The sequence below is a fragment of the Gymnogyps californianus genome, chromosome 9 (assembly GCF_018139145.2).
Source record: "Gymnogyps californianus isolate 813 chromosome 9, ASM1813914v2, whole genome shotgun sequence".
NCBI classification, from domain to species: domain Eukaryota; kingdom Metazoa; phylum Chordata; class Aves; order Accipitriformes; family Cathartidae; genus Gymnogyps; species Gymnogyps californianus.
In genome coordinates this window covers 6,493,341-6,512,493 of record NC_059479.1, presented here as the reverse complement: position 1 = coordinate 6,512,493, position 19,153 = coordinate 6,493,341, and positions in this window count along the sequence as shown.

Below are 19,153 nucleotides of genomic sequence, written 5' to 3'. Positions count from 1 at the left end.
TAACTCCATTGTACTGAAGCCATAATGTGCTTAGAACAAAGTACTTCAGAAGAGCCCTTTGGCTTTCACAAGACAATTTAACATCTGAAATGACTTACATTAAAGATCTTGTGCCTAATAATAAAATAAACCAAATGCCATCCATATCCTTCTAAGTTACCTCTCCTTCTTTAAGGAAAAGTTTCTAATAAGAATCATCTTTAAAAAAACATAAAATTCCTTACAGTATTCTTTTAATTATTAATTCCAATAAAAGATTTTTATTATAACTCTGCTAATAACCTATTTTTCTACGCAGCTGCTGAAAGTATATTTTTTGCATTATATTTTCAGAAAGTTGTGGTTAGTATTATATACTATGTGCATTTCATAAATACTGTCATTTTCTACTGAAGTTGAAACATTATGTAACTTTTCAGATGACAGCAGTAAAGTTGCATTCAGTCATGTGCACTGAGATGACAAATCTAGTTTAAATTCATATTTCTGTAAGCCTTCCATCAACCATAGATGAGACAAAGCCAAACCTTGATTCTTCCAACACCCAAAACTTCCAAATCCATACTCACAGTAATTATTGAATGTTAAGGAAAACCGGTCTTGAATTTTGGATTTAGATCAACTCAGAGAAAAGGAATTCAGCAGCATACTGAAGAGCAGCTGTGAAATCACTTTCCTTCCCTCCCCAATTTATTTCAGTTTAAGTAAAATGAGTTGTGTGTATATATATATTACTTTCCATCATCAGTATTAAAGAACTGCCTCCGTTTCAGCACATAGTTCCCTTTCCCATCATTCCTATGACATTTTAAACAATAGAGTAAAACATTATTTCTGCCAAGGACTGCAGCTTGGAAGAGAAAGGATGTTGCAAGTCCCGCGTGACAACGAATTGTACAGAAGAACTTGCACTGTGCCCTTACCATAAAGCAATCACTATATTTTTGTGAAACTGTACAGTTAGGTTAGTCTGTCTTTATTCAAGGAGACTAAAATAGGATTTATTGAAAAAGCAAGACAGTAAGTAGAATATCCTCTGCCTAACTAAACGGTGTTACTGGATATTATTAGTTACAATCCTGTTAGTTATGTAACAATCTTATACATTTGCAGCATAAATATTTTAATAGCCTTACAGTATCACACTTAAAGCATCCTCAAAGTTAGTGCTCAGGCTCCCGACTTCATTAAATGCCTAAAATATAGTTTGAACTATAAGAAATTGCTTTCATATTACTTTCTAATGGTAGTCTACTCTGTTCATCCTTGCTTTCTTAAGCTTTAAATTGTATAAGGCACATCTTATACTGTAGCCTCCATCCTGCATAGGATTTGACATAAATTTCCTTTTTTATTTAAAGTGGAATGGATAACTTTTTTTCTGACTCTTGTTGGATTTTTCAGCTGCAATGGTGTACAAAGAGTATAGGGGAGCAGGGCGAAGAAATGCATTTCCCCAATTAGTTTCTTAACATAATGCAGTATCACATGACTTATAAACACCTTTCTCCCTGTAATTTTATTAGATTGTCTTCTTACATGATTCTGTATCAGCTGTGCTTGCCATCTGATTTCTAACACTTTGATCCTTATCTGTCTTCTGACAAGCAATTTACTTAAGTGAACTCCTGTACATGAATCTGGTAAGGTTTTGTAAGACGTGAAAATTCTTTCAGCTTTACACTCCAATCATCTGTACTTCTTCAATTCAGTTTGCTCTTGCTAATACCCCTTCTCAGTAATTGTCTAGGTCATTTGCCTGAGGCAAAAGCGTCATTACAGCTCAGACTTGGGAAGTATCCCACACCCATCTTGCTTGAAAATGACTATGTTTTGACTTTAATTTGAAATGAAAGCTTCATCAAGCTTCTGCTGTAAACACTGGATTTATGATGATCCAAGACAGATACTTTAAGATGTTATCAATAAACTAGATAAAATTTCTATTGGCCTATTGGTAGTCCTATTGTATTAGTCAAAACCAGACAAGCCAAAATATGCTTGAAAGCTATTCTGGCTCTCACCTCAGATCCTCTGTATTGGTTTATAGGCTGACATTAACCTCAGCTCATGCATAACCAGTCCGCTGCTTTTTCACTAGATTTAATTTGTAGTCCTAGCTTGTCTTTAGAATGCTTTGATACCCTTTATGTTCAAGTCTTAAAACTTGCATGCTCAATTTTCATGGTGTAATTATTCTGAAAGCCTTCCTAGATAGCTTTATATGATGATTGTGTAAAAAATCTGTAAACTCTTCTTTAGAAACTTCTCTTCAGATTATTTCAGTCAGTATTTCTGTAGACTGTTCCTACTGGCACCAGAGATTGTATTGTCTCTCAGAAAGTATGAATTTTGCTTTCTGCTCTAATTTGTTCATAATGCTCTGTAAGTCTGCTAGAGCCAGTCTCCCTCAAGCTATAACTAATATCAGCACCTCTCCTGATGTCAGTAGTGGGTATGGATGGTATTGCTCAGAAAAACTATAAGAGAAATGATGTGACTGGTTGCACTTTGGTCAGTTATTTTAACCAGGTGGATAGAACAGCTGGTTCATTTGTGTAGGGACATCTCCTTTTATTCATTAAATGTTTCTGACATTTTAAAAATCCTTATTGAATAAGAAACATCAAAGCATAAAAAGAATACAGAAGAACTTCTGCTCTTCTTAGGCAGTTTCTGTCTTACCTTAAATAAACTGTCAATTCAATGAGAATTTTTTCTTATACTGCAATGTTATCTATATTAGCTAAGTAAATTTATACCTTAGCTAGGAAGTAACTAAAAAGAAAAAAAAAGTCACAAAGCTACCTACTATTCCCATTGGTGAAAAACACGGAGAAAATATTTCAAGACCATCCTTCGCATTTTTTTTCACTATTTAATGTTCTGCTAATGACTTAATAACTAGCAAAAAGAAAGGTAGTTAGACCATTTCAATTTATTAAAAAAGACTACAGAAGTTTTCTTAATGAAAAACTCCTTTTCTCTTTCAATTCCATGAATGAAATTAAACAATCTTTTAAACAAGAGAATAGCTGTCTTTCTTATTGCTGTGCTAGGTATGCTCTAGTATCTCCATTCACTTGCTTGTAACAAAAAATGTCAACAAACAATTGATTATTTCTAATTACCAGTTATAACATTTCAAGGTGTAATACTTATAGTTTGTTATAATGTTTATGACAACAATCAAAGGGCGATGACTTGCAGACGAGTACACCCCAACAAGGGCACGTGCACGCCGGTCCCAAGCTGAGCGACTGTGTTGATAACTAGCACCAGAATTAAGGTAAGACAATACTCACTTATTTCCAGCTGTTTTGAGAGGTGGGGCAGTCCTGCTGTACACAGCAGCCTCTGACACAACATTTGCCAGCATTTAGCCCAACGCGTAGTCATGCAAGTAGTTATTGCTCATTCGGCATAAGCTTTTTGTCCTAACAGTGAAAAATTTACCACTTATTACTGCTTTCAACTATATATAGCTGTTAGAAGAATGCAACTGGAAAGACAGGACCAGCTTCAGTGAACAAGGAGCGAAGCGCTTGCTGTGTTATTGACTGAGGAAATGGCTCATGATTTGGAGAGCGCTGTACACATCTCATGGCACTTTCACAATAAATATAAAATCACTGAAATCTGAAAACTACAAAACTTTCTGTATCTCAGTGAAAGCTACATTCACAGAAACGCGTCTAATTTTTGCTTGATTTCTGTTTTTGAATCTTTCTCTCAAACAGTTCGGCCAGTAAAAAATACCATCACGCTGTAACCACAGATTGAATTATCTGAAACTGAGCCCCCAGTATAAACTCCTTCATGTACGTGAGAGAAGAAGGGTGGCTGGTGTACACGTACGCCGTACGGGTGTATGTGCCTCCCTCAGGCCAGGCCGCCATGGCGAGGCAGCGCCGCGCTGCGCCGCGCCGGGTCAGTCAGCGAGCCCGCCGCCGCCGCCCGCCGCCCGCCGCCCCGCGGCGCACTGGGCATGCGCGGCAGGGGAAGCGTCTAGAACGCCGCGGGGCGAGCGCGAGGGAGGTGTCGGGTGTCTGTGTGGAAACTCGGGGGCTGGTGGCGATGTCCGCGCCTGCCGGGCGGGAGAGCTGGGTTAGAGGTGAAGCGTCGCCCGCGAAGGCCACCGTGGGGGTAGGTTTATTTCTAAGCCTTTTTATTTGAAGTGCGTCGGCAGGTGAGGCTGCCCTCTGCCCTGTTCATTCAGAGTTAGTCACAAGTCTTTAGTGCTGGAGGTGGGAAGCGCTGTCCTGTGCCTGCCTTGCTTCTGTGTCCCTGGGGGGAGGTAGAGTACCAAGTACCTGTCTTGCTGTTCAGAGATATGTGCAGACACCGGAAAGTATCTTGAGAGCAGCACATTGTATGTGAATACTTTGGACGTTAAAGAAAGTGTTTCTTTTATAATTTTGAGGTGCGTTAGTGTTTGGTTGGTTGAAGCTGCAAAGTTGGGATAGGTGAAGTAGTGTTGTGCTCAGCTGGCTCTAGCCTTTGGTGCTGACCAAGGCACGCCTTTGCCTTGTGGCTCAAAGGGATGGTGTCGTGTTTGATGCAGGGAACAGACACCTCTCAGGTCCTTGCTGTTTTAAGAAGTTCTGAGAGGAATGGGTTAAAAAAGCTGTTTTGTTTGTAGTCTGGTGATGTAAGCTAAAAAAAGATACAAGACCTACAATTTTGCATTATTTTAAGTAGCTTTTTTTTTTGGCATGAGATTTTTGTTCCATCTTACTGTGTTCTGGCTGTTTGATCACCTCCAAAGCATGCTGTGCACTATACCTTTCTATACTGTTACTTAAGCATTTTCCACCGAGCAATACGTGCTTTTGCTACCTTCCTAAGAAACCACTAAAAGTGTGGGTTTTTTTTTTTTGCCAGAGTATGAGGTAGTTTTCTGATTACTAGCTTTTCCCAACCATAAATAATGTCAGTCTTCCTTTGCCAAAACTTCAGCACAGAAAAGTGCATAGCAGCCCTGCTGAATTCTGTACATGACAAACTTTCCAGCAGTGGTGCTGCTTACAGGAGCAAGTGCTTACACGACAGTCATCGTCAGTACTAATCCTGAGCAAGTGCTCCTCCATTACTATTTTTGAGACTAGGTTCATAATTCATTCTTGATGTTCTGTTAGATTGGAGTTTGTGAGAGAGGTAAACTGATTCTGATCCCTAATGTGTCTCATTTCTTCAGAGGTTCTAGATTTCATGGTATTTTTTTACAATTCTTGATGCCTCAAAATAGCTCTTAAATAAAATGTTTGGACTAGAAATGTGTTCCTTTGTCTTGTGGTGTTGGAAGGTATTGACTCTACTTGCAGAAATATCATGTCTTTCATCATGCCAAATATCAGTAATGCATGTTTCTGCCCCCAGCTGCGAAAGTGTTGAGAATTGCACTTACTATTACCACATTTCATTATTTAAGGTTGCAGTAAAGAAACTGGCTAGTTTTTCAGGTATTATTTGTGAAGCATTTTTGTTTGTCTTGTAAAATCAAGTGGTAGTTAAGCCACTTTTTTCCTCCCCACTTGAAATGTGTGTGCGTGTGCGCATGCGCACACGCAAAATTCAAAGCACAGTTTTAATAGCTACTATTGATATTTTAACAAATCCTATTTAGCTGCATAGATGGTAAAAAGAAGAGGCTGCCAACTGCTTGTGAGTAGTTGCCATCCAGAAATTATCTGAAAGTTAACTATAGAAGAAAGTATACTCGTGTTACACCTTTAACAAAAAAATTCAGAAGTATGTCAAACACAGAAATACGTGGCTAAGAACAGAACATTAAAACTGCAGCAGTTTTTGATGAGAATTAGTTGTTCAGGTTGTAGGTCTCATTTTGAAGTAGAGTGCTACTGAATTTGAACTTTGAATTTCAACTGCTCGACTAACCAGCAGTAGCAAAAACAGATTAATGGCTTTATTTGAATGGCAGCATATCATACTTACTACTAGACAGAGGAATTTGAAACTACATGCAGAGTAAAGGAGGATGAAGTGCTTTGACGATAATTTAAAGTAGGCCTGAATCCATGCTTGTATATCCAGAATGAACACTTATTAATCTTCATGTAGAAACTTATATCCCTCTCAGCTCCTTTTCTCCCCGCCCCCCCTTTTTTTTTTTTCGTTGGCAGTCACACTTGTTTGCACTTCCATTAGTGGAACATAAGCAACAATCACAGGCTGCCACATGGCTAGCTTTCCTAAGGATATACTTGTTTTCTGAGGACATACCACTGCCTCAAGAATGATTTGCATATTCTTTGTAATTCAGGAACACTGATAAAAGCTAGCTTGCTAGTGTAGAGATGGTGGGGGAGTAAACTAGACACTTTATAATACCAATTTAGTCACAGTAACCATATACAGTTTTATAACTGGATTCTGAAAACATAAATCAACAGCTCTTTCTATAACTAAATGAGAAATAAATTGTCTTTGCTCATGCTTCCCTAAAGTTAGCTCTAGCTTTTAGTAATAATTAGTAGTATCCTGGACTAGGAAGGCAGATCGTCTGCTGATCATCAAGTTGCCAGCCCTCAGAAAAGGCATCAGATCACAGGAAGTGAGACTTCTGAACTTGATTCAGACAAGTACATAGACAAGTACATAAACTTTGTTAAATCTGTCAAGAAATGCTTTTATTTCAAAAAAAAATTTTTTTTTTTTTTTGGTCTACCAGTCTCAGAACCAAATTGAAAGAGAACTTAGGAATTTGTGAATGCATGTCAGGCTGCAAATAGGCTAGGTCTCTGAATCCTCCTGATGGCATGCAAAATCCATGCAATTTTAAATATACGTGCTGCGCTTTTCATCCTGGGTTGGCTACTGTTTGGTTTTGGTTGCTTCCAGAGTTAGTCTTGGTTCTCCAGCTTGTATTTTTTTCTTTTTTTCATCTTGGTAAAACAATACGTTCATTTATGCACAATTTTTTTTGTTAACCTCACTACTGTTTTTTAACTGGAAAATTCGCTTTTGAAAGTGTAAATCTGTAAGTGCTGTGATGATCTGAAACTTTTTTGTTGGAGTTGAGGGACAACATTTGCACTGATCGTAAAAAGATGTTTGGAGAATATCAGTGCTTTGTAACATCAGCTGCTGTTTAGAGCACCTTCCAAGGTTCTGTCTCCATTGCTTTTTCCAGAAATAATTATGCCCTTAACTTTTTGTGTCTTAAAGCTTATGACATACACTTTCCACTAAAGATCAAGTTTATGGGAAAACTTCTATTTTGGGATCATCACAAAATACAACATTTATCGTAGTTAACAGAACTCTTGATTTCTGAGGACAGGACAAACATACCAACCCAGAATATGCTGAATGTAATAGTAATAATAATAGAAGTGCCTTTTTTCTTCTCTGGTAGTATACTTATAGCCAAAGATTTACCACTTACGCTGAAGTTTGCTTTTCCCACTTAGTAAGGATCACATCATACCACCCAGGATGATATTAAAATATTTAGTGCTCCCATGACCTATTCAGCATTAGTGTCTTGAAACAAATTGGATTCTCAAGCCAGTAACTTGCATCAGTGTTACTTCTGTTCATGGAGCAACCTTGTTTGAGAGGCTGTTTTGTAATGAGTTTATATTTGAAAATGCAGTATAATGAAAATGCCATTGCAGTACACATGTTGCACCTGTCAGATGACTCATTTTAATACGATGTACTTCTACATCTGAGTATCATTAAACACAGCACTGAAAGGTTTCTTTTACGTGACTTGAAACCTTTGCATTTCATTTCCCGCTCCCTTTAGATAAAATGTATGTTAATGTTTTGCCACAGAGATTTCTCTGATGCATTGTCATACTCTGTGATGGAAATACTGTGAAAATGGATATGGTGTGCCCTTCACTTCCCTAGATCTAGAATGGCTGGGAGCTCTCTGCCTTCAGTGAGTTTCCAACTATTCCTTCTTAAGACAACAATATTTTACTTTGTTTTTTATGTACCTCTTGTTTTGCATTTCAGCTGCTCAATTAACATTCTGTTAAATCACATCTTCCCAGCTTTGATCTGGAGTAACTTACTGATGCCTAATCTACATTATCATTATTCTGGGCACGTAAGTGAAAAACTTGAGTACAAATAAAAGGAACTTAGAATTTTCTTGATAGAACGTGTGTGATGAACTGCTTGAGAAAGTTTTCTATATTTTCTGGATGCCTCAGGCTAAGGCAATTTGTTATGTCTGAAACATGAATTTTAGAAATTAATCAATACACTAGTCAATGCTAAAAAAAACTTCCCTGTATCTTATAAAAAATGGGAGAAGGGTTAGATTCTCAACTGAGCAATGTTTTTAAATCCAAATTCTCTTTTTCCCAAAGTAATTGAACTGACACATTTCCTATGTCAAATAGTTCCAAATGCTAAAGTCTACTATCCACTACTTGCCTTCTCAAGACTTATCATAAAATCCATCATCAGCCTGTTCTTGGTGTAAATGCAGTTAACATGTTAATCTCAATCACGCAGATTAGTTCTAAAATCAGTGAGCGCTGTAAACAAGTTCTGCTCTGACTTAGTATTTCTCTTCTGTTTGTATAGTAGTCAAGAAATATCTTCTAATCAACATTTTATTGACAGGTAAATTTGCAAGAAAAGCTTCCTCAATAAATACTTCTGGTTTAAAAATATCCCTGCCATTTGTAAAAACTATTAGTCTGCTACATCTCCACTTAACAAGAAGCTTGTCCTGGTTTCGGCTGGGATAGAGTTAATTTTCTTCTTAGTAGCTGGTACAGTGCTGTGTTCTGGATTTAGTGTGAGAATGATGTTGATAACACGCTGATGTTTCAGTTGTTGCTAAGTAGCGCTTATCTTAAGCCAAGCACTTTCCAGTTTCCCATGCTCTGCCAGCAAGCAGGTGTGCAAGAAGCTGGGAGGGAGCACAGCCGGGGCAGCTGACCCCAACTAGCCAAAGGGGTATTCCATACCATAGAATGTCATGCCCAGTATATAAATGGGGGGGAGCTGGTCAGGAGGGGCAGATCACAGCCCGGGCATTGGTCAGCGGGTGGTGAGCAATTGCATTGTGCATCACTTGTCTTTTCTTGGGTGTTATTTCCTTTTTTTGGTTATATTCCTTTTCATTATTATTAATTATTATTAAACTGTTCTTATCTCAACCCACAAGTTTTACTTTTTTTTTTCCTCCTCCTCCTCACCCCACTGGGAGGGGGAAGGGGGAAGCGGCTGCGTGGTGCTGAGTTGCTGGCTGGGGTTAAACCACGACAAAGCTATAAAGCAGAAAGTATGTAACTTGGTTACATTAAAATGAACAACACAAATACAGTATCTCTATAGGCAACAAGTTGGAACAAAGTCTAACATTTAACAGCATGTCAGTACTACAAGGGCGTGATGTACTGTGTCAAATGTGAGTTCAAATGAAGTATCTTCCAGAGGATGATTACCCGTCAGCTACACTTACAAGCAGTCATTCAGTGATGCAGTATTTCGTGATGTGAATAACAGGCTTAAAGTAACTGAATAAATAAGGAATAACCCTATCTAGCACAGTTCACTATTACACAGTCAGTAGGTTGCTGGACTCTATATTAGGCTTCCTCTCTTCTCTGTTATAGTGAGTCATCCAAGTAAAGCATGACAGAAACTGTCAGTACCCCCATACCTAAGCTAGTAATGAAATTAACTCCAACTGTAAGTTTAGAAAAGATCACACATACTGTATTCTTAATATAAACCACTGTGCTTGATTTCACATGGCTTACTGCCAAGTTCCAAGCTTTTTAAACATTTGTAAATAGGTGTTTACAAAACTGAACTGGTTTAGGTCAAACAATGTCAAAAGTGAATTTCCTGAGGAGCTTTTCTGACAGCTGGTCACCAGTACGCAGACTGTATGTATTGAAAGCATTCAGCAGGCAAATACTATAATAAAGTCTGATTCTGCAGTGTAATTTTTCATTCATACTAGGATTTTGAAATTAAATGTTTCCATGTAAATTATCTTCTCAGTTTTAGAGAAAACCTTACCTTTCCAAATGTGTTTCATTTCAAAAGGATGTAATGACATTAGGAACGTCCTGTCTAAGAGTGATACTACTGAGTATATTCCTTGCCTTCTCATCTGCAGTGGAAGCTGTCATGTCCTGTATAACTTTATTTTCTTGCAAATAGACTAAATAGTGCTGGAGAGTACAGATGTGATGCGTGGCATACAAGAATAGTGTTTAATGTGCTCTGCCTTTTTATAGAAAAACAACAAACACCCCTTCCCCCACTTACACTTTTTTTTTTCCTTCAGTTGTTCCAGACTATATTTAATTAACACAGGTAAAAGTATGGGGCTTTAATTACATATTCCCTTAGGTTCATTGAGACTGTGGGGTTTTACTGCAAAGTGAATGTGACTATGGGATGAAGATCTCTTTTTGTGGGACCCATACATTATAATGATAATATTCTTGCCTCTGGTTTTAAGGAATGCTACATCTTTCATCAAAAGTGACTTTACAGCAAGAATCCTAAAAATATAGACGTTTTGTCATTATACAGATTCTTTGTCTTTAGAGTTATATTTTTAATGGCAGAGAATTCTTGTTTATATCTAGGTGAATTATATTTGTGAACCTCTATTTGAATATATACTCATTAACTCTGAAAAACCTTTTTAGTCTTAGTTCTGTTATTTCCTTCTTACTGCAAGATACGAAGTCAGATTTCCCAGTTATTTTTAACATTTGTGTTATAGTGTATAAAGATACATATATTACATAGCGTATGAGGAATGGAAAAATAAACATTAATTGATGTCATAAAATCTGTCTGTATTCCATCTTCTTTTCCCTAGAACAGAAAAGTCCTAGCTAAGACTGAATTTTATGAGCTCAGTTAAATGCTGATTATTCTTTTCTTGGTACCCAAGGCATCAACAGCACACTCATCTGACTCTCTAAGCACCATTAAGTCAAGTCCCTATTGCTACTATGGAGTGTTACTAGTGCACATAATTATATCTGCTTTGTGTTTATCGGCAGGGTTCACTCTCAAAATGGCTATGTTCAAAAGTGATGTTTCCTGTGGGCTACCTTGTGAAGATACAGTACTGCATCAGTAAAGCTCCTCTCCATCTGTTAGAGGGTGCTCTTAACTACATATCTTGTTTCACTCTGGAGAGGTACTGTATTTTAATTCACATGCCATTTAGAAATGTAACATTCCAAGCAGCAAGAAATAAACCATTGACTTTGAGCTGAGCAGCAGAGCAATAAAGAGGAGGATGTAATGTGGTATTATGTAAATATTCACAAAGGAAAAAATAAATTTTAATTGCTGAATTTGACTGGCAGCTTCTTTTCTGACTGAGATCATAAATAATATTTCTTTCCTGTGAGAAGTTGTGAATGTTTTGCTCACAAAAATAACAGCTAATACATGTAATTAGTCTGTTTTGATACTGTCCTGATTTACAAATCTCACTGACCTTTTGCATTTCCTTTATTTCTACTAAGCTCTAAGAATCTGGATCACACTTTTCTGAAGTTGATGTTTATTTCATTCTGGTAAGTTTGAGGTGTATTGTATTACACTGTGGGCTATAGAGACAAGATAATGAAAGCAGTATAATCTCTGAAAGTGATGTGAAACATTCAGCTTTTTTTGTAACAAAATTAATTCTTTCAGAGCAATTTACTGCTCTGTTACTGTTTTCTCCGAAGCCCAAATCAGGGTAGGTACCGTGCCAAGCAAGACCGACATAACTTGTTTGGCCACAGGCTGAGAGGTGCAAGATATGACAGCTCTTCAGAGCACCAAAGCTAGTTTACATGAAATCTGTTGAGAACCAAGATAATATCTAGCCTCTTGTTGGATAACAGCCAAATTATATTTTAATAATTATTTCTAATTATCTTGGTTGAATTACCTGATAAGGTAACAAGACTTTAACAGCAGTTTTAATTCAATAATGCATTTCACTATGTATACAGCTCTATGTGGAACAGTTTCTTACAGATTTAATTGTGGCCCAAATTTTGGGTAGTACTTGTGGGCTATAGGCAGTTAAGAGGCAACTGTCATTAGTTAATTTTTGAGAAGGGTTGAAAAGTACATTTGTATTAAATGTTGTAAGTATATTTGATCTCTGCTGGCTACCTGTGAAAGAAATGGTAAAGTTTCATAGCAGAATTTGCTGTCCCTTGCAGATTTTCCATTTGATAATCATTAGTCAAGATGAAGTTAACGAAGGGTGCTTGAAGGTAACTATGTAGAACAAACACTCCTACATCCAGCTTTGAGAACTCTTTAGGACAAAAAGCCCAACGCCAACCAACACATCAGCCCACCAGTCTAATAGTATATTTAATTTTTTTCCAGTTTTGCTCCTACTTAATTATATTTTTTTCCCAAAAATTTGTTTTGTACAGCACTATCCTATTGTGAAGTACAAACCACATGCTTGTTGAGGCTCCCAGAGACTTTCCCTGAAGACCACTGCTCTCTTCTCTCAACTTGTTTTCAGTTAGCAGGTTGAACAAGTAATATTGCCACTATTGTGAGTGTACAGGGAGGGACCTAGAGTCGCTTCAGTATGCATTAAGGTCAGAATCAGGTATAGAACCCAAGAGATGCAACATGCAGATCCCTGTTTAAATACCAGAGTTCATTCCCTTTTATCAGCAGCTATAATATCAGGTGATAAGCAGTGCATATAATTGGTCTTATAAATTAATACTACCAGTTGATCCAGCTCTCATCTTGCTCTCTGTAAAGATAACTGGAATCCTCTGTCATGATACAGGGAATGCCACTGATGTGTGCCCCCTGCCGTTCCCCAACACCTGTTCCTGGCTTTCAGTGCCTTAAACTTGCTTGCCTGCAATGATTGAGTAAGCAGAAATAAATGCTACAATATGCGAGCAGGTTGCAAAGCTAAAGCTCCTGTGCACAATTATGTTATGCTTTATACCTAAAATAGTTGCATATGCACTGGAGTGTCTACAAAGCTAACTCACCAAACCTATTTGGATTGGAAGACCAGGAGTGTTTTTCATTGAAACTGAATTATATAAATAACACTGAAACTGTACCAATTCACAGGACTGAGGAATGATCTTCCTCAGAGAGGGTCTTCCATGCAGTTTGGTGTATGGGCATGTTAATGTGTGTGTAGTTCTGATGAGGAATTGTCCAGTACAGGGGAAATGCTAGCTATTAACAGTTCTTCCTCTGCATGATTTTATTCTTTTTAAATAAGAAGCAGTAAAACCAAAATCAGTTTCTATATTCTGTTGACTGGGCTGTGCAGGGTCTTTTGGCAGATTAAAGGGGCTGTGTGTAGTAGTGGTGGGTTTTTTGTTTGTTTTGTTTAAACAAAGGACCCTTGGATCACATACTCAGTGAAAGAAGTATGACGAAACAGCGTTACTAGCTCTGCCTCCCCCACCAAGAGAGCAAGTAGACATGAAGAACCACACGCAGTTTACTTAAACACCTGTTGGACCAACACGTTAAAATTTTCATTCAAACCTTGATGTGACCTTCTATAAAAGGACAAAAATTTTAGTCCAAAAGCTGCGTGTGTGTTTGTGTATGTATGTGTATAGAATTTGGATCAGACTGCGAAGTAGTGTTTGCACCATAAACTAGCTTAACATGTAGACTCACAGCTTTGGATTTCAGCCTGTGACTGTCTCCCATTAAATACAGAGAGAGAATCAGGCCCTAGGTTGGGCACCCAGCTTATATATCCAAGTTAAGTTGCCAGCATAAACCAATTAATTCAATATGAAGTGAACTAATTTCAGGCTTGTGGCTGCTGCTGTTAAAGCTCCAGAATACTTTTGCATGTTTTGTAACAGTTTACCTGCTGTAGAGATGTAGTTGACCAAAAATAGATCAGAAGACATGTCTTCTGAGTTTCATAAACTCCATGAGCTTCAGCTGCTTGGTGTAGTTTAGGCACCAGCCTAGAGAGCGTTTTAATGGTCAAAATTTCTTCTTTTACTGCAGAGATTTGGGGGTGTGGTGTGAGTGTGAAACCAAACCAACAAAAAACCTACAAAAAGTTACCCATTGTATTTGCCAATTAAAGTCTACTCTGGCATAATATGTTTTGGAGTTTACAAGTGAATTATAGTTTGTCATCTCAGAATTGTACATTTTTCTTCATAGCAATTCAGCTCCAGGAAGTTTATTTTTTTAATGTCCAAGTGACGTAATGGGAGAGCAACAGGTTTGCATTTATATAGTACTTCATGCACAGTGGTGTAAGTGTATTTTCTAAGGATATATTCTAGTGTGCTGTATAGCCTAATGCAGTTCTAAAATATGATCAGGAGTTTTCCAAGTAAATTTGGCTTTAATTTCAGTTTTAAATAAAGGTGCCTTTTGGATACAACAAACTCCACCTATCTTTAACTTGTAGCCAGACATAGAAACAATTACTAAAGGCATACTTAGAGCGAGCGGAGATAGTCCAGGGCTAACCAATTTAGTCAGTAAGCTGGCAGAGGCATACTTCATTATATTTTACCTACAGGCCTAGTCACAGTATTGCAGAGTTTAATGAGTTCCATCTTTTCCTAACTTTCAGTGAAGGCTTATTTAATGAAATAAAAATGAAAAGGTTAAGAATAGTGTGTTATTAAAAGCTAGCATAACACCTGTTTAGTGTGTAGGCAAGGTGAGCTCTGTTTCAGTGGCAGAACATTTACGAAAGAAGTCATGCTTATCTGCAGCTTCCACAGTGTAGAGGTCATTAATGTGAACCAGAAAGTTTACAGCAAGTTGGTTGGGTTTTTTGGGATTTTTGTTTGTTTGTTTGTCTTTTTTTTTGTTTGTTTGTGATGGGTGGTTTTTTTGTTAATGAATGGTTTGTGGTGTGGGTTTTAAGGTTTTTGATAAGCTTAGTAAAATGATTAAAGTACTGAGGGGGAAGGAATACTGTTGACTGTCAATTATACAGGGTTCCACAAGTACTGCCTACATTTTGAGACACTGTCTCTTTTACTTTGCTAAGTAAAAGAGATGATAGATATAAGAGTATTTCTTTGCCAGTGCCTGTCCCCATATAAGATAAAACAATATGAAGTAAAAACACTGATAAAATGCAGAAGATGATTCAGAATATGCAAGTGGAATTGAAATGAACTCCACTGTGAGATTCCTGTTTCAGTCACCTATTAAAACTGTTGATATTTCTAAGAATGTGAATCTAACTGTAAACTTTACCACAGAAATTAATCAAAATGAGTAAACAAAGAAGGGACAGTTGCTTCTCCTCAAGGCACCTTTGAAGAAGAAGAATCTTAAATCTACCAGAGAATTTTTGTTGTTGTTGGGAATATTTCATAAGTGAAACTAAGAGAAGTGTCAGCTATATCATTACATGTATTTTGAATTTGGCATGTTTGGGAAGGAAAATTAAGGAGACTTCCCATCTAGCACCTAGCACCAGTTTTAACTAGACTTGTATTAATACGTGGTCTCAGTCTCTAAATTGAACATTATATAAATCAATTGTGGCTTGGAAGAGAAAGTGATGGTACGGAGATGGGTTTCCCTAACCCTCTTATTTTGTAATGTTAGCTTTGATTTCAACAGCTGGCTTGAATAAGCTGCCTGAGGAAACAAACATATTCCAAACCATAAGGCTTTGCAACAAATGTCATACTACTATACCTAGAGAAGAGCTAAATATTGCAGACTATACTGCCATATTTCTTTATAAGGACTTAATAAGGAAGGCTTACTGCTTCAGCATCCAGTTCAGTGTTGTCACAGACTTCCTGCACATGTTGACAAATGTGAAATAAGCACTCAACCCCTCCATCTCTTTAACTGAAAACAAAGGAAAACCCAAGAAGTATTTACTTGGTGTTTCCATGTGATGGTAGCCCTTCCTTCCATGATTTTAAATTGTAGACTTCTTTTCTATATCTGCAGTAACAAGCATCTCCACAGTTAACTTGGAAAGTGCTGAATTACTTAGAGGTACAAGCTGTCTTCCATCTAGGACTGTAGCACCTGCTTTCTGAAAACAAATGAGAACTACCCCTAATTGATTAGGGCTTTTTTGTTTTGGTGAAGGAAGAAAACTTCTATGAAGAGTTTAATCTCCTGTACGAAAATTTGCATAACCATTTCTTTCACACTCATTTTTTTAATATTGTAAAGATTCTATGATTAAAGATTACTATATGCAGAATTTTATTGCTCTGGGAAGAAAGACGTGTTAATTTCCACAGATTCTATTAATTTGGTTTATTGGTGCTTATCTGTGTTATAAATCAATTAAACTCATCAAATAGTGCTAAACTACCAACTATTCTGACTCAATTATTTAGTCTGCTGTAAGGTTGCAGCTGCTGCACTGCTGACCTTTAAATCTCTAAATTGAATACGTAACTGTAGAAACAGACTTAAATAAGCAAAATATTAGTTTGATTTATAAATGGTTTTTATGTGCTTAGCTATTTGCAGTACCTACACGTGCGCATGCACAGACACTTTCCACAAGGGAATGGTTATAATTTTGAGGAAACAAAATTTACCAGAGCACAGGTTTTTAAATTCGTGACATACCTTCTTCCAGTTTGTTCTTTTAACTTGATCTCAGTTTGGGTGCTAAATTGCTTTGGAATTGACAGGAAGGTTCCTCTTGGAATTTGGTGGGGTTTGTTTATTTTGCAGTCACCTTAACCGTGTGTAGGACTACCGGATCTTTGTACTGATGTCGCAAACTCCAAATCAGCAAAAGTGGTTGTGTTTGTAATGCTGTAGTCTTGAAACTTACGGACTGTTATGGAGGAAGTAACAGAAGTCTAAAATTATACCTCTATAATCTTAGAACGTTCTCTAATGTGAATGGTTTTTGCAAGGAGAAGTTCGTATAAGTGTATAGTGATTCAGTGTTTTCAAGAAATGTGGTGAAAAAGGGAGTGGCAAATTGAGGAATACTCCATAGTGATGCTCTCCATAGGATCAACAAGTGATGTTGCTTTAAAATTCTGTAACCCTCCAGGAGATGCCTGGAACACAGTTATTGGAGAGCAGCAGACCTTTTACCTTCAAGCTGGTCTGCACTATTCTTTCTGCAGGAAGCTGAGGTGATGGCTTGTCTTACTTGGAGAGGAGCTTCTGTGCCTGAAACTTGAAGGTAGAATTCCTATTTCTAACTTACTTTCTAGAATTCACTGGACTTCAGCTTCAGTTCTGACTGCAGGATTTTGAGGACTCTGTAGATAACCATTAAAGTAGTATTTAATAATGCCTTGTTTTTGCTGCATGGTGCTTAGCATACATCTGCTTTGGAAAAGGCAATGCTGTTAAACAACAAGGTCCTTCGAAGTCCTTGAGAGCTTCAGTGAAATGTATTCTCCATCTTTTAAAATGCAACTCCTAAAATGTAGTTCTTAAGAGTTGCAAAGGGTAAGTACTCCCTAGCTCAAAGTAATGGCATTATACTATTTGGTGATGAAGTCTGGAGAAGATCAGTTGCAGGATGTTTTCAAGTTAACTGACTCTTCACATCTGGAAATATAGCAGCTCTGCTTTGCTGCAAAAGTCATGTCTCTTTCCCTTGCAAATTTAGTGTCCTGTTGGCTCTACAAGACCAAAGGAAAAAAATTCCCTAGTTGTAATATTATATACTTTTATGAGTCATCTTAGAATGTAAACCTGGTGGGTGGTAAAACAGAAGTTGGCTGTTGCCCTTTGAACTTCTAAGAACTGCTGGTATATTTTTCTATGAAAATGCATGTTGGGAACAGACTGAGTGTTGAACTTGGACTGTAAAGGCGAAAGGATTGAATGTATGTTGTTTCTGATTTGTATTAAGCAAGTTGTACTTGTAAACTGGGTGCTAGAGAAATGTCCAGCATATTTGCATATAATAAATAGCTCATTTTAGACAGAAGGCTGGATATTGCAGGATAGCAGGATCAGGGGGACCTGCCACCTGAAATGGCAACTGGTCAGAGAAAACTAAAAATCAGTTGCTAGCTTTGCCAGACCTCCATCCTTTATACGAAAGCTATGTGCTGCAGCATGTGGCTAAAGTATATTTTGTTAGACAGAAGGAACAGGATAAATAAAGTTTACTGTGCTGAAAAACAACTTCTATTATGCAGTGTAAATAGGTAACTCACAACAAGAGCTGGGGAAAATTCAGTGAGGATTTGAAGTTGGAATTTGATTCAGAGACTTACAGTACCTGATAGCTTATTTCTTAACTCTGTGCCTGGGAGACTGGAGATTTTTATCACTCAGAAAAAAGGTACTTCCTTTTTTTTTTTTTTTCCCTTGCAAATAAATATCTAATGTTCTCATTAAAATTAATGACCTTTGCAGAAGCCAAAGTTTCATCAATGATTTTTTTTTTCCCCTTCACAACTAGTAAGTTCCAAGGGAGTGGAGTTTTAAATGAATTTAAGTGAGTTAAAATCTTCTTTTCTTTTTTTTTTTTTTTTCTCTTTGGTATTGTAGTAATTTTAAAAGTCTGCTTGCTTTCATCACCACTTTTTATTTTTACAGATGATTTGGATGTTGCAGGAAGTGCAACTTGTGCTGCAGAAGTGTGTGTTTGCTTTCTTTTAATCAATCTAGCATGGCTCATGCATCATCAGAAGGATCGGTTCTCTCAGTACTTAGTTTTGGAGGTGATGGAATATAAATATGAAAGTACACAATGGTCTTGATATTGGTCAGGTATCCAAAAATCTTCGTGATGAATGCTGACTCATTCCTGGTATCCAAAATACTGTTTTTAAGTGCAGTTCATAAATGTTCCTCCAGCTTTCTTCTTTCTGATACAACGCTACAAAAACTTGGAAAAACTGACAAGTCCAAGTGCTAATTTTCCTAATTGTCTCTTGCATTTAACTGTTTTGAGGATTTACAGCATGGTGCTACTGAATGAATTAAAGCATTATCTGAATTGTATTCATTAATTTACTCTTACATGGTATAGATCTCCCAACCTTATTAGCAAAAGGGTCTTTGGGTAGCAGTGCTACCTTGCAGTAAATTGCACTTAACATTAATGTGGTTAATATTTTTAACTGTTTAAAGAGTGCACATCAATTCAATACAATCTGTTAATTTTAATGGCTAAAATCTAGTATATGGAAGAAACTAAGTGTGTGTATGTGTGTGGGGGAAACCT